The sequence below is a fragment of the Halichoeres trimaculatus genome, unplaced genomic scaffold (assembly GCF_033239565.1).
Source record: "Halichoeres trimaculatus isolate MK-OKI-2021-1 unplaced genomic scaffold, fHalTri1.1 fHalTri1_scaffold_24, whole genome shotgun sequence".
NCBI lineage: Eukaryota > Metazoa > Chordata > Actinopteri > Labriformes > Labridae > Halichoeres > Halichoeres trimaculatus.
Genome location: NW_027437202.1, coordinates 4,618,347 through 4,644,475, shown reverse-complemented (window position 1 = coordinate 4,644,475; position 26,129 = coordinate 4,618,347). Strand labels below are relative to the sequence as shown.

Below are 26,129 nucleotides of genomic sequence, written 5' to 3'. Positions count from 1 at the left end.
GCGTAAGCCCGTGTGATGTGGCCGACTCCCTGGTTGATATTATAGCTAATCCTGACAGAAGGAGACGGAGAAAGTGAGAGTGGGGATGACGGAGGAGGAGGCGAGCTGTAAAATAAAGAAAGGAGGGGAAGAGGAGGGAGTATTTGGCTACTGATACCTCGCTAATGCCCCAACAATCCTGCCTGACTTGTTGTATCGACTCCCCACGGACTGTGCAGAAATCTCCTAATTCCTCTGAGTTTATAATCACGCCACATGTGACCCAACGGCGACAGAATTGAAGTCCTGAATTCTTTTCAAAGCTGTAAACCTTGACTTTAAATAAACTGTGCTATGAGCTGTTATTGTAAAACTTGCATTCAAATGACAAAAACCTTTTTCTAAAAGCCGTTTTTGAGTATCTGCTATAGAAATGAGGTTTCAAAGAAGCCATGAATAGTTCATATCTGCTGCATTTCGATATTTTATCCACCTTTAACTTATTCTTTTACAGCCCTTAAAGGATGCTGTGTTGTAAGGATGTGTGCTCTCCTCTCCATGATACTTCTATTTCTCATCAGCTTTCACCTTTTTTAAAAATATGACTTTCTGCTTTTTTTTTTAACTTTGTGATGAATTAAAGATAAATTCTTTTGCTGTACAAAATGTTTACTTTTGTGGCAGCAGATTGTGTTGGAAGCATGCTCGACTTGAGGCGAAGGATACAGCAAGACAGTGTTAGCGAGTGGACCTTGGTGTAGCGCGTGGTTCTGCTGTCTGGGAGTCTGTTGCCAACTTAGAGACTTTTTCGCTACATTTAATAAGTTTTCAGACCTTCTGCTGAGTTTTCCGAAGACTAAAGTACTTGCGACTTTTCTGGAGTTTGGAGAATCAGAGGTTAAAGCGTGTTTTGATCTCCTCACTTCTGCTGGTCCCCAGCCCAGATAAAGGAGGAGGGTTGATATTTAAGACATAAAAAAACAAGAATGGACAGAGGAGAGACAGCCAATAGTGGCTTTCCTTACTGAGGAGTTGAAACTAGCATGTTTCACTCAGCTTTAATGATGTTTGAAATGAGAAACAGCCTCATTCTTTCAGCTTTTTCACGACAAAACATGACAGAATTGGTTAAAAATAATCTGCTAACAGTGGATTATTAGGGTGTATGGTAATCTGGGGTGTTTGTTTGAGGTGTATTAATATTTACAGCTTCAACATCACTTATATCAGGAAACAGGTGCTGGATTTCCTCCAGACGCTCTGTGTGTGTAGATTAAAGCCTTCGTCCTCACTCTTGGGACACAAAGCAAACATTTGGCCCACTCTCCCTCAGATATGACCGCGGCTTAATAACGGTCATCACACACAGCGCTGTACATATTTCATCCCTCCTCTCCTCTAAAGAGTCGATGTAACGCTTCATTTATTGATGTTGGTTAACATACATGATTATGAACACTGAAAGCAGGTAATGAGCCCGTTAACTGCACGTTTCTTATAAAAATTCAATGAGTGATGGGTAGAGGAAGATCCGCCGTGTTTTTACACCTCCCAGGGTTCACATCTACATGAATCACTCGTGTCTTTTTCAGCTTTACTGATAAATAAAAGGCAGGAAAGACTGATGCTGTGTGTCCTCTGTGTGCAGCACACCCCCCTCCCTCCCAGATCAGCCAAGATGTGTTATTGATTTATGTTTCTGCTTCGCGCCAGCAATCCCTAAGAAAGTGGAAGTGTTGGGAGATTCTGGAGGGGATTGAGGTGTGTGTGTGTTGGTTTGTTTACAGCGCCTGCTCCTGTGTGTGTGTTTGTGTGTGTGAAAGGAAGGATGGATGGGTGGGCTGGGGGTTGAAGCCTGAGAAGACAAACCAGAAGGTCATTTCTTTCTGCCCATTGTCACAGATTCAGCAGAAGAAACACACAGCCGTGTGGAATGAGTCAGTGTTTCCTGGGAGTCTAATGATGAAGACGGAGAAACCGTCTCCATGCGACTAAATACTCGCCTAATCAGCTCGTTCTTCCCAGGCGCACATGCAGCCCATTAAAGCCATCGCACTTCCTGCAAGTGACACATCTGCACGACAGAGGCGAACCAATCAAAGTCATTTCAGGGAAATGGAGAAGCCTGATGAACATGTCTGTTTGCTCACACATTTTCAATCCTGAGGGTCTCTTTACTTTCAGATCTCACATATTTACCCTACATTTCTTTTGTTTTCACCTCTTTAAAGCGTCATAAAAAGAAAACACTCCAGCAACCCACCAGCTCCTCCATCTTGATCTTTTGTGCACCAATTAGCTTTCCTTTTGTAAAAACTTGAAAAGAAAAATTCCACCAATTTGTAAAAACGTTGGATTCAAACCAAAGACACAATCAGCAGTGACAAGGTCAACCGCCAAAGGAAATGGGAACAAAGCTGAATGAAGGAGCTGCAATGAGAAACAAAATGTTCCACTACTTCCACTTTGCCAGGACGCTTGTTCCAATCAACGCTGCCAGAGTTCGGCGGTTTGTAGAGGACGAAGGGGGGTAAGACCCAAGGAGAAGGAGAGCTCCATTGTGGAAAGATATTGAGTGTTTTTTTGCATGTAGCCACATAATCTAATCCTTATAATCCAAATAAAACATCATCCACACCAAGGGTCTGCAACCTGCGGCTCTTTGACTCCTTTGCAGTGGCTACTTGTAGCTTTAAAAAAATGTTTAAATAAAGAATTTTCATTTTTCTTACAGAGGGTATTGATGATTAAAGACATTGACAATAAATAAAATTCTGTGTTATTATTTAGTTGAACTAAATCTTCATCCCATCTGTCATTAAAGCCTGCCACTGCTCTACTTCACCTCCTACAACATCAACAGCCCACCAACTTTCCATGCACCTGTGGCTAACCTCAAGTTTTACAGCCTTGGTAAGAAAACTAAATGTAGAAAATTAGCACACAACAAATAATGCCTAGTTGAGCAAAAGTATCAATATGTGATAGGATTTTCAAGAATTCTTTCAAAAACTTAAAAAAAAAATTAAGTTTGAAGATTTTTTTAAAAGATTTTCGCAGATTATTTAGTTTTTTTACATTTTAAAATCCCAAATTTTTAAATTTAGTTAAGTTTTTTTCAAGATTTTTTTAAAAAATGTTTGCAATTTTTGTCCTTTCATTTTTTTTTTTTTACATTTTTTTGCAACTTTGGATATACAACAGTTTGAATTTTTTGCAATTTTTTTAAATTTAAATTTTTAATTTTTTTTTTTGCAATGTTTTAAATCAAAACATAAATTTTGAGGATTTTTTTAAATATAATTTTTTTCTTAATTTTAAACTAAGTCTTGTTTATATATATTTGCAAATTTATAAGAAATAAAAGACATTACATGTACAAGTTAATAATTAACAAAACTTGTCATATAGATAACTTCTCCCCTTAGAATTTACTAATGTGTGTTATGTTACATTCACTTTATAGTCTTCTTTGTGAAGGTAAAGTAGACTTTGTGGCTCGAGAATGACTTCAATCCAGGTGAGCTGAGGCAAAGTAAAGGCTGCAGACCCCTGATCCACACAGCAGATGTATTCTGAAGCCGTGATGCTGTGACTGGATCATATCTGGGTATTCATTGGTACATGGGGATGAGCCCTCTGCATGGCTGTTTTAGCCTCGGACAGAATCATCACATTTTATGTTCCCATAAAGCAAAGGCGGCTCGTATCTTTTTTTATGACGTATGGAGCGCTGTGATTTACAGTAACCAGTCCGCAGGGTGCTCATTTCAGTTACCCAGCAAGCTTTGCAGAAGAGGAGCAACAAGGGTTGAAGATGTTTTATGATAATTGGGTTTTTTATGCTATGTCAACAAGATGACTTCATAAAGATCAGGATGAAATGGACAGAGGTTCAAAAATCATGAGAGGGGGCACCACTCCTCTGTCTTATGACGACATTTCACTGAATTTCACAGCGACTTCTCGTCTCAGGAGCTCCATTCCCCACCAGGTTGTCTCTCAGTGATTTAATTTCTATTTGTTTCCCCTGTCATCTTCAATGACAGGACAGACAGGGTAGTAACTCTGCCAGGCACGGACTCAATCTGAGCTCCAGAGCGGTCCACACACACCACCCACAAATCAATCACTGATGAATCCACTCAACAAATGAATTCCCTTCATCACTGCTGTCTGTCTGTTTCAGATGCTATGAAATTGCTGATAATCTCTGTGGACGAGGAGCACTGGCAGAATATGAATGTGGCGTTCAGGGTCAATAGTGCTACAAAGGGAAAAGACAACCTTCACTGATGTAAATAATCCTTTTTAAACAGCAGCTAAAATCCAACGCAGCGCTGCGGCCGTGACAGAGCGTGATGGCGGTGAGATATGAAATCTCACGCGGGACGCTCTGAACCAGCAGCAAACAATATTAGGAGTGATAGCCATGTCCTATTGTAGATTAGCATTAGCCACGCTGCTCCTGTTGGGCCGATTAGAGAGTTAGCGTGGTTGAAATGTTTGGTGCATCCGTATGCACACACACACACACACACACACACACACACACACTATACACTCAGCTGCTTATTATGAAGAACATGACACAGTGACTGTTTCACTTGCAGGCTAATAACAGAGACAATGATTCTATTTTGGAGATGGAAAATGATTTGATCTGATTAGTATTCACAAAAAGGATCAGGGAGGAGAAGGAGCAGAATCCTAAACAGCTGCACTTACACCCTAAACACGAGTAAAGAGAGAGCCGCCAAGCCTGTTTTTAATCATATGGAAATCAGTAAAGATGTGAGGTGTTTTTCTTTCAACTCCATGAGTCATGTGTTTCCACCTTATGGAGGTGCGCTGCAGGCATATGGGGGTTTAAAAAAGTGAGGTTGCAGATTTAGCTGTACAGCATCTTTAGGTTTTCATGACTCTGCATCTGACTAGGCTCTTTGAAGCCAGCAAGAAATACAAAGTGTCAGGTTCTACTTTCTGGAGCCTGTGACTCCTTCTCATGACTCTCAGATGGACACATAAACAAAGGGTCGATGAGGGAGCCTCTTTCTGACGCCTTTTCACCAGAAAGCATTCCAGCTCCAAAAGGAGCGCCAAGCCCAATTAAGTGACCAATGTTAGCCTGCAGGGAGCTTACAAACAAAGAAATCAATGGAGCTTTACCAAGCTGAGCAGCGCTGGCTTTAAACCCAGATGTCTCCTGGGTCTGGGAATAGCAGCCCTGTTTTGGTGCCCTTTAGCACAGCAAACGACACCAACATGAGATCAATGAGTCTAACTCACCAATCTGTGCCTAAATTGTGTGTATAAACATATTCATCAATACTTTCTTTCCTGAATTTGTTCTCACTAGGGATGCACCGATCCAACATTTGTGGTTCCGATATCGATACCAATACCGATCCGATGGTATTATTCAAGTGAATATTTATTTAGACTATGAAATATTTAAATGTTTACCGTCAAAACAATTCTTCAGAATGTAAACAAGTTGTTCCCACATGTAAAGTTTTTTACCCTGTAGACTGGTAATGCAGCAAAAAACAAAGCAAGTGCATCAGAGGCAGCATTTCAAATCAAGTCGCAAAGAGCGCTGGTAAAAAAATAAAAAAAGGCAGGAAGCTGTTTGCCCGGATCAGCACCATGGATCTCCGATCCAGCTGTGAGGGTCACCAATACACTAAAACCGATACCACCAACCAGTATCAGTGCATCCCTCAGTTCTTACTCTACAAACAAATGTAGAAACTCCTTAGTCCATGTGTACCCACAAATGACGACGACCAACTCTCGCAGAAAATGTAAACACATACATCTTTCACTAAATGCCTGATATATTTAAACTACTTTCAGTAAAGGATATGAGTCTTTAATAGAATTTAAAAATCAAAACTGCAAATTGACTAAGTGTATTAAACAACCATTAGGCTGACTCATAATATATTGTGACATAGTGGATCTGACACAGATCGTGTAGAAGGGGTCAAAATTTCCAGAAACTGTTTTAAAATGTTGTTAATTTGTTGTCATGTGACGCTAGTGGAGCGAATGTGGAGGTCTTTGGCTCCTCCTCCTGAGGCACCAGACAGACGACCTTATATGGATGAATTGGGGCGTGGTAGTATGCTGGTTAAGAATGATTCTGATTCATCAACATGACGGTGGTGAGAAGAAAATTAGATGGTGCGCACGTCATGAATCCAACTGTGATTTTGCAAAAACATGGAACTTTCTACACATTTACTAGTGAATGACGCCCAACGAGAGCCACCTCTGACCAGGACAGACTTCGGCCTTGCTTTGGCGCCTATAAAGCTGAACCAAAGAAACCAGGTTGATAAGACAGACACGAGTCCATCTCCCAGTGGCTGCTGCCTGTAGGAGTGTCAGTGATTGTTTAGATTACAACAGGTAAGGGATCTCAGGAGCTGGATTCTGTGTCCTTGAGTCTTAGGACTGCAAACAACCACCCAGACAATAACGACAAACTTAAGGGGTGTAAAACTAGACCTGCAACAGAGTATTGCTGCATCATTATGTCTCCAGACCATCTGGGAGCGATAAAAATAAACCACAAAGTTTCTCTCACCTTGCACACAGTCGTACCCATTCTTACAGGTTGTCACCATGACAACAGGAGCCGTTCGTTATGCCTGCACCGCAGGAAGACGACCCCGGTGCAGACAGGAGATGATCCCAAACAGCTAAGGTGTGTGAGGGCGTAGACACATAAATGCAGGAGGAGTTTCTCTGGATGATTAGGACTATGTGTGTGTGTGTGTCAGCAGGAGCAGGGCAGGGCTGTCGGCAGCCGGATTAGTCATCCTGACGTCGCCCACACCGCTTCAGGAGCCTCTGGCGCTCCTCATGCATAATGGAGAGGATTCAAAACTTCAAGGGAGACGGACGCCCGGGGGTCTGTTGTTGAATGACCAAGCTCTTGTCAGGAAATCTATGTGTGCCTACATGTTCAGATTCTTGTCGTACATTAAGAGAGCACAGGAGCTGGATAGCTGATATATCACATCATGTTCTTTGAAGAGGATTCTTTAAAGATGAGTCTTCAAAGAGGGCTGAGTGAAAAAGTTTCTGAAACTACTGATTTGGAGTATCTGCTATCTATTTGTCACAAAGCTGTGCCTTGTCATGTGCATGGATCTTGTCCGCCCACTCCTGCTGAACGGAGTGTTAACCCAGGAAGGCGGACAAGGTCGCTGCTTTATTGACAGCGTTTGTCACCACGGATCCTTGGCTCGGAGAACAGCACAAAGAAGTGAGGAAGAGAAACAGAGGAGTACATAAAGTAGGAGTGAATTAAGGATCTGTTCCTCATAGGAGAGAGGGAAGGATTGTTCCAGAGGACTAGACAAGAATCGGGGAATACATAAAGGTGAGGAAGAGGTCTTTCCTGCTGGGAATGTTCCAATTACAAGCCAACTTTGGGGTGAAACTTTTTCCAAGTGCTGCACAGATTCCTATCTTTTCTTAATCATCCTTGAAACGTCCAAGTTCCCAGCTGAGAAACCACTGAGTAATTAGTTCAAGGTATTTGAATAATTGCCCTGACTGAAACCGCGAGATTAAAGCGCCCACAAGGCAGATGACCACTGATGAGATAAAAGACAATGGCGCTAATAAACAACAACAATAGGGCTTTTCCCTGGCTCCCTGAGAAACAAAACAAATGGAAGAGGAGGAAAAACTTTCTCTTTTTGTCTCTAATGAACTAAAGCAAACAGATTGGCCTGCTCTGAGTTGGTCTCCAGGAGGAGACGCGTGATAGGGCCGGCGTTGTTCTTCTTTGTGCCTGAAATTGATTCGATGAGATGAGGAAAAGAAAGCCAAGAGTCTGTGGAGTAAAGAGGACGGGTAACCTGAGGCTTTCTACAGGGTATGTGCAGGTTTCAGCAAGTCACATTTAAGACTTTTTAAGACTATTTTAAGTCATTTTGAATAAAATATAAGGCTGAAAACGCTATAAATATAGGCTTTAATCGTGGGATTCTGCTGTATTGCAATCCAAACTGACACCATCCAACCAACCCTGAATAAATTTGCACTCACCCATAGTGCCAGACTGGCTAACTAGCATACAGATAATTTATATCACAGGGATTAAAACAAAAACAATAAAAGGAAAAAGACTATATAAATAAAATATTAATTAATGTCAAAAACATAAATATAAAAATTAAAATTAAACTGTAAATAAAATAATAAAAAATGTAATTAATATTTTATATAATGGATAATTAAATATACAAATATATCTTGATAAATAACAAAAATACATATATGTAATATAAATTTATGTATAAAATATCATCTATATTAATTAATATAAAAATAAAATATCAAAATAATATAGATAATAAAAAAACAGTAAAAAAAATAGTAAAAATATATAAATGCATATATTAATGAAATACTGAAAATATAAATTTAAACTATATATAAATTTCAAAATTAAAACCATTGAAAAAAATAACATTTACTAGTCCTGCCCCCCAAATTTAAGACCTCTGGGTTTAGTATTTAAGACCAGCATATGACATTTTTAATACATTTAAGACATTTTTAAGGCCTTAAGACTTTTCAAGACTTTTCAAGGATGCTGGACACCCTGTTCTACATACAGAGGAACTTGTTGATACTCTCTCAAGTCTTAACGTGTCTTCATATCAGCACTAAAGACCCTCAAACACAAGCAACATAGGTTATTTCTTGATCTGGATAACACCTGCAGCTGCTTACAAACAGCGATGCATTCACAACAGCAGTATCCGAGAATAGAAGAGACACATAAAGCACAAAAAGAGATTTTAATGAGCATAAAGTGGAGAAAGCCAAAGCTTTATTGCCAAATGTTGAGCGATTGTGTTGGTGATAATCAATAATGCTCCATTCTGCTCATGCAGCTTCATAAGCATCTTCGGAGTTTTGTGTTAAATTGCTGCTTTAATCAAACGGGCTCCGTCTGAAAACAGAGGATTGGAAAAGCAGCTGGAAGATATTGAGTTTTGGATGAGTACGTAAAGAGCCTTTATTATTCTGCCTGTATGTTTGATGCAGTGTTTAATAAAGTGACTCAAACCTGGGGGTGAAACCCTGAAGAGGAGACGAGTGATCGTAATTACAAACCGACTTCTTTACACGCGTATTGACAAAAAGATTTTGTAAAGGTTACTCCTCCGAATATGACTTGAAAATGAAAACAATCCTTTTTTTTAACACAGATTATTGTTGCAGTGTCCAGGCTAAAGCTTTCGAGCAGGTGGGTCATATTTTATTCATCCAAACACTGCAGCCAGCTCCTTAACGTGACTGAATATCTCTTTAAGTTTATTTCCCAGGACCACAATGTTTGCTCAGGGAACTCTGGAGCCAACATCCATCATTTCTTACTTTTCTCAGAGAATAAAACACTTGTCATGTTGGAACGATTCCCTGCCTTTCGTATTGGGTGTAATCTTCACCTGAACAGCATCCGAGATGCTTTACAATCCAGTTTGACAACTATTAGCTGCAATAGTTTTGAAGATGATAAAAGCAGCGAGACGTTCTCATGGGGGAAAAACAAAACCTTTCAGATTGAAATAACCAGGAATGTTACACCGACCTATAAAAAGCAAAAGGAAAAATCAAACAAAGGGGAAAAAAAGACATCAAAGAAAGCAAGTCATTGTGCTACCTTAGTAAAGTTCACAGTCATCTCCCCGTGGACGAGAGCAGCATTGTTCGGATTGTTTGTTTCATTGAAGAGACGTGTGCGAGCGCTACCCCTGACACAACTGGCCTGCCGATTATATAATTAGATCAAAAAACAAATGTTAAACCCTCACATCAAAGACTCGTTTTGAAAAATCCATCTCTCCAATTGTGGCTGATTAGGCGTCCTCCAGAGGCTGTTGGGAAGCAACGTGCGCTGGGATGCAAATGAGGTGGGCTCTACATGGGAGAAGAGACTGAAGAGAGGGTTTAGAGTGAAGGTTCACTTCTCTTCGTTTGCATTCCTCTTTTCTGCTCCCTGTCTGCTTTAAAACCTCCCCCCTCTCATGAGTCTTCCCACTCAGCCTCTCTGTCTCTCCTCTTTGCAGACTTGTTTTTGAATTTGCCTGAACATACAAATGCTACAGCACCAGGAGGACTTAATCACCCCGTGGGCGGCGGCTGTGCGGCTCGGCTCAGCTCGGCTCGGCCCCAGACACGCTGGCTGACCGGTAACCAAAAGGTTGATGGTTCCATCTGCGGCGCTAAAAGAACAGAGTGGCTGTGCGGTGAGTGGAGGAGTGGTGGGTGGCCGGAGCTGCATCGCTGCCATCAGTGAAGTGCTCTCCAACGAGGCGCTGAATCTGAACTGATCCGAGTGTGCTTCAATGCAAATGACCCTGAATTGCTATTTAATAAGATACATATGCTGAATGGAAGTGCTGCATTCACTGAACTAATTGACTCTTTTTAAATATTCAACCCTTACATCTACAACCTGCATTTATCCCGGAGTGATAACCCCAAAACATCTTTGGGGACATGTTTCTGTGCAGGTCCTTGACTTTTTTGGGACCAGCCTCAAGTGGACACACGAGGAACTGCACTGTGCATTTCTTTTAACACAGTTAATCTTAGTTATTCTTGTTGTATGTTCTGTGTTTCCTGTTTTTGTCTTTAGTTCTGTTCTGCTTTGGTTCTTGTCATGTGTGGGTCTATTTGTTGTGTTCTTAGTGTTTCTGTGTTTTGGATTTCTCTAGTCTCTGTCTTTAGTTTCCCTGTTTTGATTAAGGCCATGTCCACATATAGCTGGGTATCTGGGAAAATGCATATATTTTTAAACGTTTACGCCTGTCGTCGAAATGAAACTGCAGCTTTACGTCACTAAAAATGATGTTTTCTGAAAATTCCAGGTTTCATGGTTTCGTGTAGACACCAGGAAATGGAGGTTTCGCTTCCCAAATGTCACAACTGAATGACAGGGGTTCATTCTGATTGGCTGGCACTAGGGATGGGTACCTTTCACATTTGAAATGATAGGGTACCAATGCCTGGTACCTGGCAATCAGTATCAATACTCAATGGTATTTTTTGGTATTTCTGTGTGTGTTTATGTGGTGATAAATGTAAATTTGTAATGCTGTGTTCATGCACAGTATGGAAAATCACCTACTTTTTCACTCCCTCACAGTCACAAGGATAAGTTTAGGTACCTGAACTTGGTACCTTTTGATTTTATGTGACTCTGTACCTGGTACTTTCGACCGACTTTGGTCGGTACCAATAAAAGTACCTAATTTGGTACCCATCCCTAGCTAGCACGAGTTTAACATCTGAAAACATTGTCAAATATGGGTTTAGCTTGCCTTGAACCACACTTAGTGGTAAAGTATTGGTATTCATTGTTGAAAATACCCAGCTACGTGTGTAAAAGGCCTCAGTCTCATTAGCTAGGTTTACAAGCAGTCATTAATCATGTTTCTGTGTCATGTGTCAGCAATCAAAGTTAGTCCTTTTTACATGGTATGCCGATCAAAACAGTGATGCACTGACAACATCTTAAACTCAAAACATCATGACTCAATCTTGACGTCTTCCTGTATCCGTAGTAACAGCAGCAACAACAGCAACAGCAGCAGCATCGTGGACTTCCTGTACTCCAAAGACCAAGATTCCTTGCAAACAGAAGATGCAAAGAACATAAATTAAAGTTCCTTTGGATGGGGAATTAAAAACTGGAATATGAGGGTATTCTGTTTTTTTCAAATGGGTTATTGGTGTTTACAAGGCTGTACACTACATGTAAACACAGCCAGTGTTTCTCGAGTTCCTTGTCAGTCTATTGTCTGCTGTCGCTTCACATGTCGTTGGTCTCTTGTGTAACATCTTTTGGTGACTTGTGTAAGTTTTCTTGAGTTTTTTGGATTTGGATGTATGTATGCATTTGGGTCCTCCTGTGGATACTCCTTTCTGTTTACGAAAGGTGAAAAGAATTTATTGCACCAAATTTATTTGCATAAAAAGACTAACTTGTACTTTTTGGCAGTCCATAACCCAAACCAAAATTACTTTAATCTCGAGTCTTAAATCTGCAGCCTGCAGAGTTTATTGCTTTATAATATGCATGGTTATTAATTATCCTGACAGCCACATAAGGGGCATCCATTACAGGGTGATAATCCATGTAGCAGCTTTTATTCCTTCCATGAAGTGCAGGTTTTAGGTGCTGAAAGTCTGATGTTTTAATAATGCCTTTAGTTTCTCTCCCACTGCTGCACACGCGGCGTTTCAGAGCACTCCTGATGCTGTTTTTACTTTTAAATTAAATTATCCTCGCTCCATAATAAATGGGATTTCATTTTTCACTCTCAGATACATCGCTGTGATTGAAGACACAGAGAGGAACAGGTTGATGTCTTTTTGCACTTACTGTACGTAAATATGTTCCTCTAGAGAAGTGTCTCCTGTTTCTGTTCCCCCACATCAAAACCACCTCAGAGAGACGCTGCTGCCTTTAAAAGCCGTGATCCATCAGCGCAATAAAAGACACAGCAGCGTCACATTGAAAGATGACTTGTTCACGGGTATTTGCTGCATTAAGTTTATTTTGCCCACTCCTAAGCGCTGGGGATAAATAACAGCGAGGAGTTGAAACAGTCCCCAACAGACACGGGGATATTAGTGTAATAATGCCATGTGTGTTTCCCACATCCGTCTTCTACTCGCGACTCACAACAATGGATTACAGCTCTCCGGCTCAACGGGCCGCTGCGTGACTCGTCTTTGATGTCAGTGGAGCGGGGAAAGTGATGCAGAAAAAGAAAAGAGGAAGAGTGTTTACGAAGAATTGATATAAGAGGTGTTCAGAAACTTAGTTAATATATTAGCATAAAATAAAGCCACAGCCCGTCCTCGCTAATTGGGACGCAGCACATCTGCTGTCTGTGCCCTGAAAGAAATGACTGAGGAGGACGTGCAGGAGATGACGGATAAAATCAAAATGAAATGGAAAAACACAAATAGGCTTCTTTTGCCTGATTATAAAACTAATCATGTTTGTTCCATTTTCCAAATGGCCTCATTTCTTCTTATATTTAAAACATAATCACGGCTCTGAAACTTTACACGGCTGCCTGGTTCAAAAGTTTAAAAGTTTTCAAAAAGTTTAGCTCCATCACTTTAATCCCACAACTCCCTCGACTTTAAAGACGAGCGTGTCTTAACGTTTGCGGTGGTGTTTGCTTTTGTAGCTTTGGCCGACGTGTTTCATAACCAGCTGAGAGCTCCTCACAGGAGCTTTAAGTGCATTTATAGATCCCCAAAAGCTTCGTGAGTGCCTGTTGATCCATACTTGAATTGACAGACGCACGAATACTCTGTCTTTTTTTGACGGGCAGGAGATCAATTAATCGACGTAGATCGTTCCACAAAACATGAATGAAAACTGTCTTTAGCTTCTCGCTGCTGTTTCAAACCACTCAAGTGGATTGTTAAAGAGCAGCGCTGATGTCTCTAATCTGGCATCAACTTGCCAAGAGATAATTTGACAAAGGCGGAAAAGTGCTATTATGCTGCATATCTGGACATAACTCCCTTTTAGAGCATTCAATACGCCGACAAAGGAATCTTCCATTAGGAGGATCAGGAATCACTGCTTGATGGAGGCTTTTGTTCTTCTCTGACGTCTGCAGCAGGTCTATCATTCGCTTTGTGCTGTGCATGGACATGCTCGTTAAAGTGGCGCGGTGAGTGAAAGCTTGTATTAGAAGCAGGCGACGTCTGAAGCAATCGCTTTGAGTGCCGATGTTAAATGCACACCTGATTACTTTTTAAGAGTCAGTATTCAGGGTGCTGTGCAGTCACGTCAAGAAGAGCAACGTACAACGGTGTAAATTTCCCAACAGAAGAGAAGAGCGCACGCTGGCGTGGATGTACACGTTGTTCCTTTTCTTCCTGGATTCTTATTAAACACACACAATTAGAGAGCCATTAAACCTAATGAAATAAAGCGCACGGAGACACCATTAGCTTGAGAGCCGGCGTGATTGAGAGGCACGTAAATCAAGGTGCGGATTAAGTAGCGTCGTGAGCGTTTCTGCCATTAAAGTTAGGGATGTGCTGTCTTTGTTTTGTGGACGGCCGTAAAACAATAGGGCACCTTGGCTGCACTGGGCTGCAGAAAGCTCACATTACCACATTATCTGCAGCCAGTTCTGGGGCTAAACCATAAAAGACATGATTCATAATTACTCGAGGGAATGGTAGAATTACAGCTGTCACTGCCTCACATTAATAAAGTTTCATATATTTATAGAGAGGAATGCTATTAAGGAAACCAATTACCTCTAATGCACACTTTCCAGAAGTGTGTGATTGACGTTTGCCCACGTCCTCCATGAAAACCTTTGCTTGAATTGGCTTTTAATGTATGTAGCATTAGATAAAATGGTGGCTGCAGATGTAATAGCTTCCCCTCAGGTATAATTTCATACTTTTTTTACTTTGAGGCGTTCGTATCTGAAGGGAAAAAGTTCACCTGAATTAAAACTTCTACCACAGTGCTTTAAAATGCATCATATTTCACAGAGGGAGGGCTTAGAGCTGAAGACTGAATTTTGCAGCTGATACAGGACGGCTGACAGAGGAGAGAAAGAGGAGTGTTTCCTAAACGCCACAGCGACCCATTCCAAAATGTGTCCAATCTGTAAATCGATTTACGGGATAACTGTGCCCAACTTCATACTTGTAGTTGTTTTAATTAGCCTGTCAAAGTCAAATTTATATCACTCGTCACAAATTGAAAAAAGGTTTTTCTTATCTTTTCTTTTCTACTCTATTGGTTGTGAAAGGAATGACAAACAAAATACAAGACTCAGGACAAGATATTCAGATCCAGTTTTGACTCTGACTTACAGTTTGCAGTTTCATTTAGCACACGCTTTTGTCCAAAGCAACGTACAACACAAGCAAGAATCTAGCCAGAAGGAAAACCTAGTTAGTGAGACCTTCTGACTCATTCTACCCCTGAGGACAAAGAGGAGAAGGGTCAGATTAAGGGTCTAAGTGTTCCCTGAACAGATGAGTTTTCAGACATCTCTTAAAGTAGAAAGGGACTCTGTGGATCGTGTAGAGTTTGGTAATTAATTTCACCATTTGAGCACAACAAAGGAGAAGAGTCTGGCTAGTGATTTGGAGCCGCACTGGGCTGGGAGCACCAGGAGTCTTTCACAAGCAGACCGTAGTAGAAGAAGGAGTGTAGACCTGGATGAGGGACCCCAGGTAGGCAGAAGCCATTTTTGTCAATGTTTTGTAAGCCAGAAGAAGAGCTTTGAATTTGACATCAGACTTTTGAAAAGCAGTTACATGTTTCCTTTTTTGGTAAACATTGCAGCGATGACCCTTCACAATGAAAATATAACCAGATATGGCAGCGTGAGGAGCCAATCATCAGTAAACAAATCTGCAAGGGGAGACTTCTTCTGGTTAAGGAAAGCATGAATTACATGTACCCAGACTTTGGGAAACACTGAGAAAGAGGATGATGAAGGCTAACAGGATTCGTACTGATGTTTCTTTACGACCCTCAAAAGCAAACAAGACTGCATCATCAGGCTGATTGTGAGGCAAGTTCTGGGTGAAAGCTTTTCATACTGAATTTCTGTGCTCATCAAAAGGATTGACAAATAAAAAACACTTTGCTGTAATTTCAGGTATTCACACCGAAGCACCTTGAAGCTAACGCTTTAAAAACACTGGCATCCAAACAGCTGGCAGAGCCGCACTCCCCCCTTTCCAAAATCTAAAAGTGCTCATGAGAAAACATTTGGAAGTTGCTTGTGAGCCGCTCCGCCTGATAACTATGAATCATCCCAATAAGAGGGAGGAAAAAGAGGAGTAATTTTTTACTCCTCTGGCTGCAGCAGAGCTCCAGTTAAAGCCAGAGGAGATAGTTCATCACAGTTAATGCGTGGAGGACTCGCCCTCTTGAACTTCACCCGGAGTATATCATGGTCTTATCGGTACAAACGCCTCATTCGCTGCGTGTCCCACTCTGAAAAATGTACATTTCATCACCTGCAAAGATAAATCACTTCCTTGCTTCCCAGAATGCACTGCAGAAAGCTTGCAGAGGGAAAAAATGCAGCGTGTGTTGACGGAGGCTTGACACTGCTCGAGTGTTGGTAGCGAGGAGATCACAGGGGCAGCCTTACACCAACATGAGCGCGGATGTTGGCGTGCTTTTTGAGATGAAAGCTCGTCTTCGGCGGCGGGGAGAGACAGCGTGAGGAGTATCTGTCACTGCTAATCTTCTGCTGCTTCACGCATGGCGGAGCTTTGCTAACAGATCATCAGAACCAGTGAGTCAAATGCTCCTCGCTGTGGGGCGATGTGAGGTTGTGCATGTTTGCTCTTAAGGATTGAGAGGGAACGTGTTAAAAATTCATTGCAAGATTAGACATTTTTCTTTTCTTGTAGAGACTACTAAAAGATGAATTTCAACACAATAACCCTAAAATTCCCATCAAGGATATCTCAGGAGGGAAAAAAACGATCTATTCTGATTCTTTTCAAGCTTTTCCCGTTACGTCACGCATTGATCACCCAATCCAGCGCACATGTTGACCTCCCTTCTGATCGTTTCCCAAAGCAAAGAAAAGCCAGATGTCCTCGCTGCCACCCTATAATGTCCCTCCGCCTCCAAGGGGGGTCCTTGGTGAGGCTACACCAGCACACGCGCAGTGCTGGATTACATGCATCCCATGGAGGTTTGGTCCAAACAGGGCCATGGAAGGGACACGCTCGCACCAGGGGGCGCCTCCTGTAGATAGCCAGCATCTCATGCTCTCCACGGGAGTATGAGACGCTGTGACACCCAGGGAGGGGGGAAGAGGCCGTTTTGAAGGTTATGGACCAGCCAACCATGCTGGAAAGCAGCTGTTTCTACAAAGTGTGATGCTTTACGGCTTCATCTGTTTAAGTCACTGTGTATGAAAACTCTCAGAGGAGGTTTTGATCTTTACAGCAGCTCTGACTTTGACTCTTTGTTCTTCTGTAGCAGCAAATAATACATGATCGTGAAAAACTCAAAGCAGCTGATCGCTTTGTCATGAGCTAACAGCCTCAGAGACATCAGAAAGTAGCATCCACCGCTAACCTAATAACGTGTATTTGACCCACCATACCTGAGGAAAATTTGGTGAAGTCAGGAAGTCGTATCACATGATATCAGAGCTTAAGAACCAGCAGAGCAGGCAAGAAATTCTTGTTCTGAGTCGTGAACATGAGAAATGTCGCTATGAATATTTCAGCTGGTGTCATTTCTGCTCACTGCCTGCCTCCTTCTCTCCAGAGGATCTCCTGTTCCTTTCACTTTGGCCTCTCTTTAGCCAGACAAAACCAAACAACACGGTAAAATGTGATTCTGCATGTTTGTTATTGTAGCATATTCTAGACAGAGGCCCGTTGAAACACAAACAATGTTAGCATCACAAGCATGATGTAATTAGTCACAATTAAACCCCTCTAATAACAGAGAGCCGGGGAGAGGGGTATACGTTTGTAACCAGTAATTAAATGTGAAACAACATGTTTACAGCATGAGGTCAAGTGAGACTGAAGCAGGCACACTGAACACAGTCAGGTAGGCGTGAACAGCACTCAGCATAAAGAAGGCTTATGAAATAATCCATGTTCACAGCACTGTACAGGCCGGGGGATTTAAATTAAAATGATGTAAGCACCACAAGGAGGAGAAAATGCTCTGGAAGGATCAACTTTATGGAAACACAGAGGAAGAGATGACGTTTTCTAAAAGTTAGCTCCATCCAAGGCTATAACGTTTCCAATCCAGATCAAGCTGGTTCCGTGTAGATGCCAACCGGTATTTCTATTAGATTTAGTCACACTCCTGTGGTTTTGCCCCCCTGCTTTGTCGCAGTGTTTGCACTTTGTCCTAATAGAGCAAAAAGAGCACCCCTTGTCTGGGCAATTTAAAAAAGCAATTTGTTCTCTTTCTCCCTCTGTTTGCTTTTACTGTGTTCTGGCCCAGTGCACTGGGAGCAAGCTAACCTTACATAAATTACTCCTAGTGCCTATGAAAATGTCAACAAGATGTGCCTAGCTCCCCTTCCTTCCTCCCATGACAGCGTGTGTGTGTGAGAGGAAATGTGTGTGTGTGGTGGTTACAGCAGCTTTAAGTGCATAAATGTATCTCTGGGGCAGATCTGTGCGAGCAGGTGAATGTGTCAGGCGTCAGGCTGAGCGGGGGAGGCCGGGTGGCCCTGTTGGCTGCTGACGAGGATGGATGGATGAATGTGAACATCTCTTTCACGCTCCTTTCACTGCGACTTGCCTGATTCATCCGTCTGAGACGTCGTTGTCATTTCGCTTGTCTGACGCGCTCTCCCGCTGATGGATTAACCCGGCCTCTTCTTCCTGTCTAAGCCCGTGCTACTCTCATGGTCATCTCCCAAAATACACACACTCACACGATGATGCACTGTGCATGGAAATCCAGCTCCTCCTACTTGACAAGTGGTGTTTTCTCAGAAACAAGTGCAGAAAAACAATGTGGAGGAATGCGGTCTCATGCTGCTCGTGCCCACGACAAACGGCTTCCTCGCTGCGGGCGGGTACCTTCCAGCTCCCGTCCTGCTGTTCTCTCTCAAAAACTGCTTCTTAAGCTGCTTTTATCTGTCGCCATCATTTAAGTGGGCACTCAAACACACAAAAAGCTTCATTCTACTTTCTTTCTCTTTTGTTTTAATCCCGCGCCAGAGGAAGACAAAGACTGCTGATTGATACGGGAATTATCGGACCTTTCTTTAACTAATCAGAGAATAAAGCAGGTGTCTTTGTTATGTGAGACGAAGCAGATGACCAGATTGGATGTGACACTAATGGGGGAGTGTGTATCTCTTTCCTCCTGAGAAGCAGCCTTGAGTCTCACCCAAACATGGATCAGACGATATCCAGGATGGATTCCCTGTCCGGGGATTTGACATCTTGTCAAGTACACATAAAGGATTGAGTAAGAGTGTGATGGAAATAGAAGCATGGTTATATAAAGCGTATATTATGCATAAACACTTCTTGTAACAGGAGTGGAGCCTTAATCATAAAGTCACAACACTACAAAGCGCTTTACTGTATGTTGGAGAGGCAACTGAGAGTTCAGCACCAAGGACAGCTCCGGCAGTTCTCACACCGCCGAAACATTCGCCACATTTTTAAGACTTTTCTGACTAATAAAGGAGGATTCTTTCTTTTTTTACGATAGCCGACTCTCATTCAGGTGATAGTGATGGGAAATATACCTCCAAGGTTGGAGGGTTGGTTATGAAAGACGACGAGTGGCTCCTTTGTGGAGTCAAAGAAAGATTTTCCAACCTGTTAAAAACAGGCGCAGAAGTTCAATTTAAGATACACGGAGGAGGATAAAGACACACTCTGATAGTTTTCGCCTTTGGATTTGTTGAATTTTAACAGCTTGAAAGTGATTCGCTTCAAAACATCCCAGATTCCAACTCCAGCTGCAATTTTAATCGCAATGTTTTTCATTTTTCAACAATTATGATTATTTACGTCTAAGGAAACGGACTCAGAGCTCAGGTGGATCCTCCTCGTCACCACCACAGTGAAGTAAGCGAACGCATCTCTGTTTCTCTTGGATATAATAACCGTGTTGTTCTTACAGCTTTCTCATTTATTATCTCGGCTTGACTTGTAAATGAGCCAATCACTTCCTTAGCGTAACCTTATAACGCGTTAACGGATATGAGAGGCTATTTTCTCCCCTGTGCTCCCCGCAGTTCAACGTCTCATTTGATCACAGCGCGCACACACACACAGGCACCTCATACGGCGTCTCAATCAGCCCGAATTGAGAGCGGTGAAAGAAAACACATTTCCTGAGACAAAGAGAAAGTAATTCTCATGCATTAGTCAGAGAGAAACAGAGCGGATGTTTTGGCTTCTATACCGTGGCGGAGGAATGAAAAGAGAGCCATCAGCGGCAAAATACAGCAGCCGAGGAGACGGAGAGCGACACCATGAGCTCTTTTCTGTGACGAGAGTTGTAATTACAGTCTTATCTACTATTCTGAGCAATTAGTGAAATGGAGGGGAACCCACACACACATATATAGATATAAGGCATACACACATCATCTGCATAATCACCAGAGGGTCAAAGAGGCTGTGTGTGAGCTCCTCTGTGCAGCTGATGGAGTGTGTGTGAATGCTCTAACCTGTGTGACCACAGACGGAGCAGCTTGGTAAATGACAGAGTGATGACACGCACAGGCACTCTTGAATCATGCTCCTAATTGGGCGGGTGTGGACAAGGGCCAGTGGAGACTGTCTCTGAGGGAGGAGAGGATTTTTAACCTCAGAGCATCCTGCGTCACCGCCATGGATGAACACACTGGTAACAAAACTCTGCAGTGAGTTTTTTAAAATCCAAAAATTAGAGAAAAGTGCAGAGTTCTCCAAAAGTACTTCATGTTCTTACATTACGAGAGTGTTGCATCATAATTAGAACAAATTGTACAAACATACAAACAAAAAGCACTTTCTCCCAATCATAATTAGCACTCCACAACAGATGCCCAGAAGTTTAACTCCTACAGCAGAAAATCAAAGCCTGAGATTTTTAACTCGAAGTTAGGTTTGGTTTTTGTTGCACATCCTCCACATGGACTGACAGCAGCTTCTAAAGGAAGGAGGACTTAAGAGTCCACTTAAGGCTGGTCTAAATAGTCAAAGTGCGTCTCAAAGTGATAAACTGAAGTCTCCTCTCTCCTCCGTGGCACTGGAGACTTTCTAAGCCGCCATTTTTCAAGGCTGCAAAGCGAAAGACAGGCACGCCCCCATATGGGAAATCACTCTCTGATTGGATGCTGCAGCTAGATGAAAACAGGCACTAAGGACTGTTCAGAAACGAGTCGTAGAGCTGGGGTTAAAGCACAAGATGAGACATAATAAACTAAGTTAAGTAATACGCTTGAAAGTTCACAATCAGATGGGCTCAAGACAAAGGCTGAATAATTAAAAAATAATCTAAAAAATGACTAATTTTACCGGTAAAGTGATCCAAAGCACTTTTACTGTTGTTTTATTACCAGTTTGTTTGTCTGTGAACAACATAACTCAAAAACCAACAAACAGATCTGGATAAAATTTTCAGGAAATGTTCAAAGTGGGATAAGGAAGAAGTGATTACATTTTGGAGGTGATCCGGATCACCATCTGGATCCAGGACTGTTCTAAAGGATTCTTCATCATTGTGAGATTTGGCCCTTGTCAACATATGTGTATATAACTCCACGATAAATGGTCAGATTGCTTTGCAAAACAATACAAGACAAGGTCACCATAAATTCTGACATATATAAAAGTACGATTCAGATTCTGCCAATTTTCTGGGTACTAAGATCCAGAATATGAAATATGTATTGTAACAAAGTACGAAAACCTGAAAACACCAAATTGTAGCTGACAGTCTGCTGAAAGGGAGTATAACATTAAAGTCGGACTAAAGTGTTGTGTCACAATCACAATGTGCTTGATGGAGATCTGCGCTCTCGGAGTACTTTTCTGAATAAGGTTATTAAAGCGCACATGTGCAGACACACAAACAGCTGCTAGAGCTGACGGATGATGAAACTGGGGCTATGAGATGATCTGAGATTAGCTAACCTGCTAACTTCATCCCTGAGTGATTCTCCTTCCACATTGCTTTGCATTCAAAATGCACAAGTTCCAAACTTCATTAAGAATAACTTTGCAGTGCTCGACAAATTTTCCAGGCGGCAGACTGAGTGAGACTGAATTACTGCTGAGGATATGTATATAACATTATGTTGAATTAGCATGTGAGTCATTACAGTCAGCTTTATTTAACACTGGCTTTTAGTTGAGAATTTATCGCGCTTACATTATGCATTAGAACATTTTTTCCTGTGTCAGAATAAAACATAGCGCACGGTGATTCACATTCCAAAATCTACTTCAATATTAAAACCACATCATTTACTCCTCACATCGCCTTTTCCTCACTGAATCTTTCTCAAAACTATCTTCTGAAAAAAAAAAAACACACACACAGTAGCTGATTTCTTTTCGCAAACCACACATTGAGTTGTTCTTTTCATCAGTGGAGCACATCATTTCACTGACAAACGCCGAGAAGGCAGCCTCTGCTTTATGATCGGCCATCCAGCTCCGAAGGAGGCAAAGCTGAGAACCTTATTCAGGGCATCAAGAGCTGTCAGATCAGATGAAAGGAAACATGCTAATTGGCCGATGCCGGCGCTCATGCCAGAGAAATGTTTGTGAACGCTTCCTGAATCCGAAGCCAGCATTTGTAGGCCCTGATAAGAGAGCGTCAGGAAAATGTGCCCTGGTTTATTTTTCTGTCAATTTCTTCAGGGCGACACATGCATCGGATTGTGACATTCAAATATAACCGAGAAACTCCCTGCCAGTCACACACACACACAAATCCACGCACTGAGGAGCAGCAGGGACTCACAGGTTCACTGAGCAAGTGCATAAATAAGCTTGAGCTCTGCATGTGTGTGTGTGTGAGTGTGTGTGAGGGAGGGGATGGCGAGTCAGCTGGGGAAAAGTGAGCGTCTGTCTGTCTCCTGGGTACTGATGTGAGCGCTAACCACTGCAAGCGTTTCCCCTCACTTCCAATCCAGGCTCAGGTAATTGGATCCTCCCGCTGAGCGTGTGGCGTCCTTCCGCGACACAGAGAAGTGTGTGTTTACACGGCGGCGCGTCGGTCAGCCCGGTGGCCTCGACGCCAGCAGGAAAAAAGGTGTTCTGCTCCGTCTTTGGGAACGCAGCAGAGCGTGGAGATGATTACCTGATGATGATAGCGCCTCGGCTGTTGACTCCACGCGGCGGGAGGGGGAGTCAGGGCAAACACTTGTGAGATGATTTTCACAAAAAGTCAGAGCATTTGGAGTCTGTTAGGAGTGGATGCATCCTAAAAAAAGCAACATTTGCGGATGTTCTGAAAGTTTTAATCCTCAGAGACAATTTGTCTCAGATTAATCAGCCGTTATTTACTTGAAGACACTTTTTAACCGCATGCTGCACTTTGAAATAAAAGAAAACGCCTCTCCTTGATGCAGCTTACCACATCATCCTCCGCTTCATTACAGGTGATGAAATTCCCAATTACTTAGCTTTGATTTGTATCGTGAGTTAAATTGGCCATCCCTCGCAACAAGCCAAGAGCGATTTCAACTTATTGTTTATCTAACAAGGCCTGCTGTATCAATTACCACACTTTTCTCACAATAATAGCTTCTAATCTCTCCTACAATGGAAAACAACTTATCAAAGTACACCTGAGGGGGATTGTGTCGTGCGGCTTGCATGTAGCTACACAGAGCTATGGATTAATGCCTTTAGCTTTAGCGTGGCTAACAAAGCTAAGATAAATGAACTGATGCAAAAAAGGAAGAGAAGAAATAGAATCTGATTGGATGTTTTTTGAGTTAATCGCGCCCTGTGGGAGTCACATGTATGAGAGGTCCTCACAGGAAGGTCATGGTGTGTGCGCTTAGCGTGATAATTTCACACAGCAGATTATTTTTAACCAATCCTGTCATGTTAAGTCATGAAAAAGCTGGAAGAATGAGGCTGTTTCTCATTTCAAACATCATTAAAGTGAGTGATACGTTGCTAGTTTTAATTCCTCAGTAAGGAAAGTCACTATTGGCTGTAGGAGCTAAAACACAACATTATAAATATGTTTACAACTAGAAATTGAAGAGATCAAAACATGCTTTAATCTCAGATTCTCCAAACTCCAGAAAAGTCGCAATTATCATCTTTAAAAAAACTCAACGAAAGGGTCTGAAAAGTCGTTAAATGTCGTGACAAAGTCTCTAAGCTGGAAACACTAAGTCGTGGTTTTATCCTCCACTTCCAAATCTAAAAAATGCTCCTCGACAGCAGAACGACACGCCACATCAAGGTCCACTGGCTAACTCCGTCTTCTCCACTTATCATGTAAACACCACACATGCTTCAACATTTAAAGCTCCTTTATGTCTTACTCTAGCTAAGAAAATCCTCACAGGAGCTTTAAACGTGGATGGTTTATGCACCGACAAATCATCCATCAATTATACATAAATTTAAATATGTGCGTGGGAAAAACGACACGCTTCCAGCATGTATTTAAATTCATTGTAATTGCACTTCTTGCCTCAAACTTCACCGTTTCCTCCATCGATAACATGCTGATTTACATGCACAGCATTACTCACAATAGCCATTTCATTAACCATTTATTGTTAATTGTGGGAGTTAATGAGGCAGAGCACGAGGCTTGTGTACGTGCACTAACTATCAAATTAATTGCGATTTATAAATCGCTTTCAGACGAGCGTGGATGCATTTATATTTGGTGCCCTGACTGTTGGAGAGCATGCACAGCGTTCTAATTAACATCCCATGTGTGTTGAAAGCCGATGAAAAACATCTGATTTAATATCACTGATTGGCCTGAAGTGCATCTTATATTTTAGCTGACGGAGAGCTGCAATTTTCTCCCCAGCGTGATTCAGTATTGATTTACTCTTTAATTAAAGGAATTATAACACTAGAACACCCACAGTGCCATGAGTGGATACAACTATCATTATCCAGATTTTGACAAACACACAAACAATGACCATATCGACAGCCGGCAGACTGAAGTCGCTCAGTGTTTGCCAACATGTCGAGCCATCAAAGTCGAGACTCGGCGTCAAAAGCAGAAGAGCCACAATAGTCCAGCAGCTTTTTTATGCCTCCCTGCTTTTGATTGGGACTCAGTTCTAAAGAGCTGCTTCTCCAAACGACTTGGATTTTGAAAGGGACAGGGGAAAACAAAGCGGGCAGACGAGACAAAAGCCGCAGCTAATCCAAAGCTAATCATTCGTAATAGCAGACATTAAACACGAGCCATTGACAGCCGCTGAATGCCAACCAAAACATACCTCGTTTATCTGCTCTAAGTCAATACAAGAAAAACGCAGCCACTCACAAAAGCCGTATCTCAGTGGCAGTGGAAACCTACGGTACATTTCCTGTTTATAATTAATACAGAGTCCCATTCATGGGGTGAGAAAAACAACGTAATTAAAAGTAAACACGATGTGAAGCCTCGGTCTGATCCTTTGCTCAAACACTCGTGCACAAACTCTGACCTCGTGCGTGCAAACAGAGGACAAATGCACGCCTTGGATTACACGCGGGTCCCCAGCCGTGTGTGGCACCCTGATGAGGCGCGGCATCTGGCAGCAGGGCTGAGCTCAGGGGCTGTGTGGCTCGGAGCGCTGTGTTTAAGACTCGCTGCCCGGGGGTTCTGCCGCCAGGTGCCGTCAGTCAGAGCTGCAGGGGAGGGGCTTCACAGTGGGAGGGGGGTGATGTCAGGTGATGTGGATAGAGTTTAGGATTCAACACATTCAACACATGCTTCTTAGTGTTAAAGAGGCAAAATAATCAGTCACTTTTCTTCCCTTAAGGAGACAAAACAAGAGGAAGCGTCAGGTCGCTCATCACTGCTTTAAAAGTCAAATATCTAACGACTTCATCCTGCAGGAGGGAAATATTTTGATCCAGCAGCACAAAAATCCAGGACACTGTATCTCCTCTCTTCCAGCATGAAGACTTCCTCCTGTCATAACTTCACACTCTTTCTATTCACCGTCTCTATCACTAACACAGGAAGCTCCTCTGTGTTTTCCCCCGCTCGTTGAAGGATATCGAAGGTTGCGGCGGCCCATTTTCAGCGTGCGACCTTGGGGCGCTTGTCTCGCTGGAACGGGATTGTTTGTGTGGGGAAAACAAGAGGAGAGGACGTCGCTGTACGCTCGTGGTGACGCTCTCCACCGCCTGTTGAAATTGAAGGTGTGCATTTACATACATTCAGGCGCCTTTTTCATGTATGTGCAGAGCGTCTCGTCATGAATTATTCAAAGGTTTGCGTTTGACAGAAAGACAGAAGGGGTGAACTTGGTGACACAGCTGTAGTGATGCTGCACTTAGCTTAGTAGTCCTTCAACAGTTCGGTCGACGCTTTGTTTGGCTTTAGATCTTATTTATGTTTTATTCAAAGTGCAGCAGTTTTAAGGGAAACCAGACACTTT

General features: G+C 42.3%; 1 protein-coding gene across 1 annotated transcript in view; it reads right to left on the bottom strand.

Annotated features, from left to right (window-relative positions):
• ncam2 (neural cell adhesion molecule 2) overlaps nucleotides 1-26,129 on the bottom strand; it is a 224,407-nt gene that overhangs the window by 146,696 nt on the left and 51,582 nt on the right. The window lies entirely within an intron of this gene.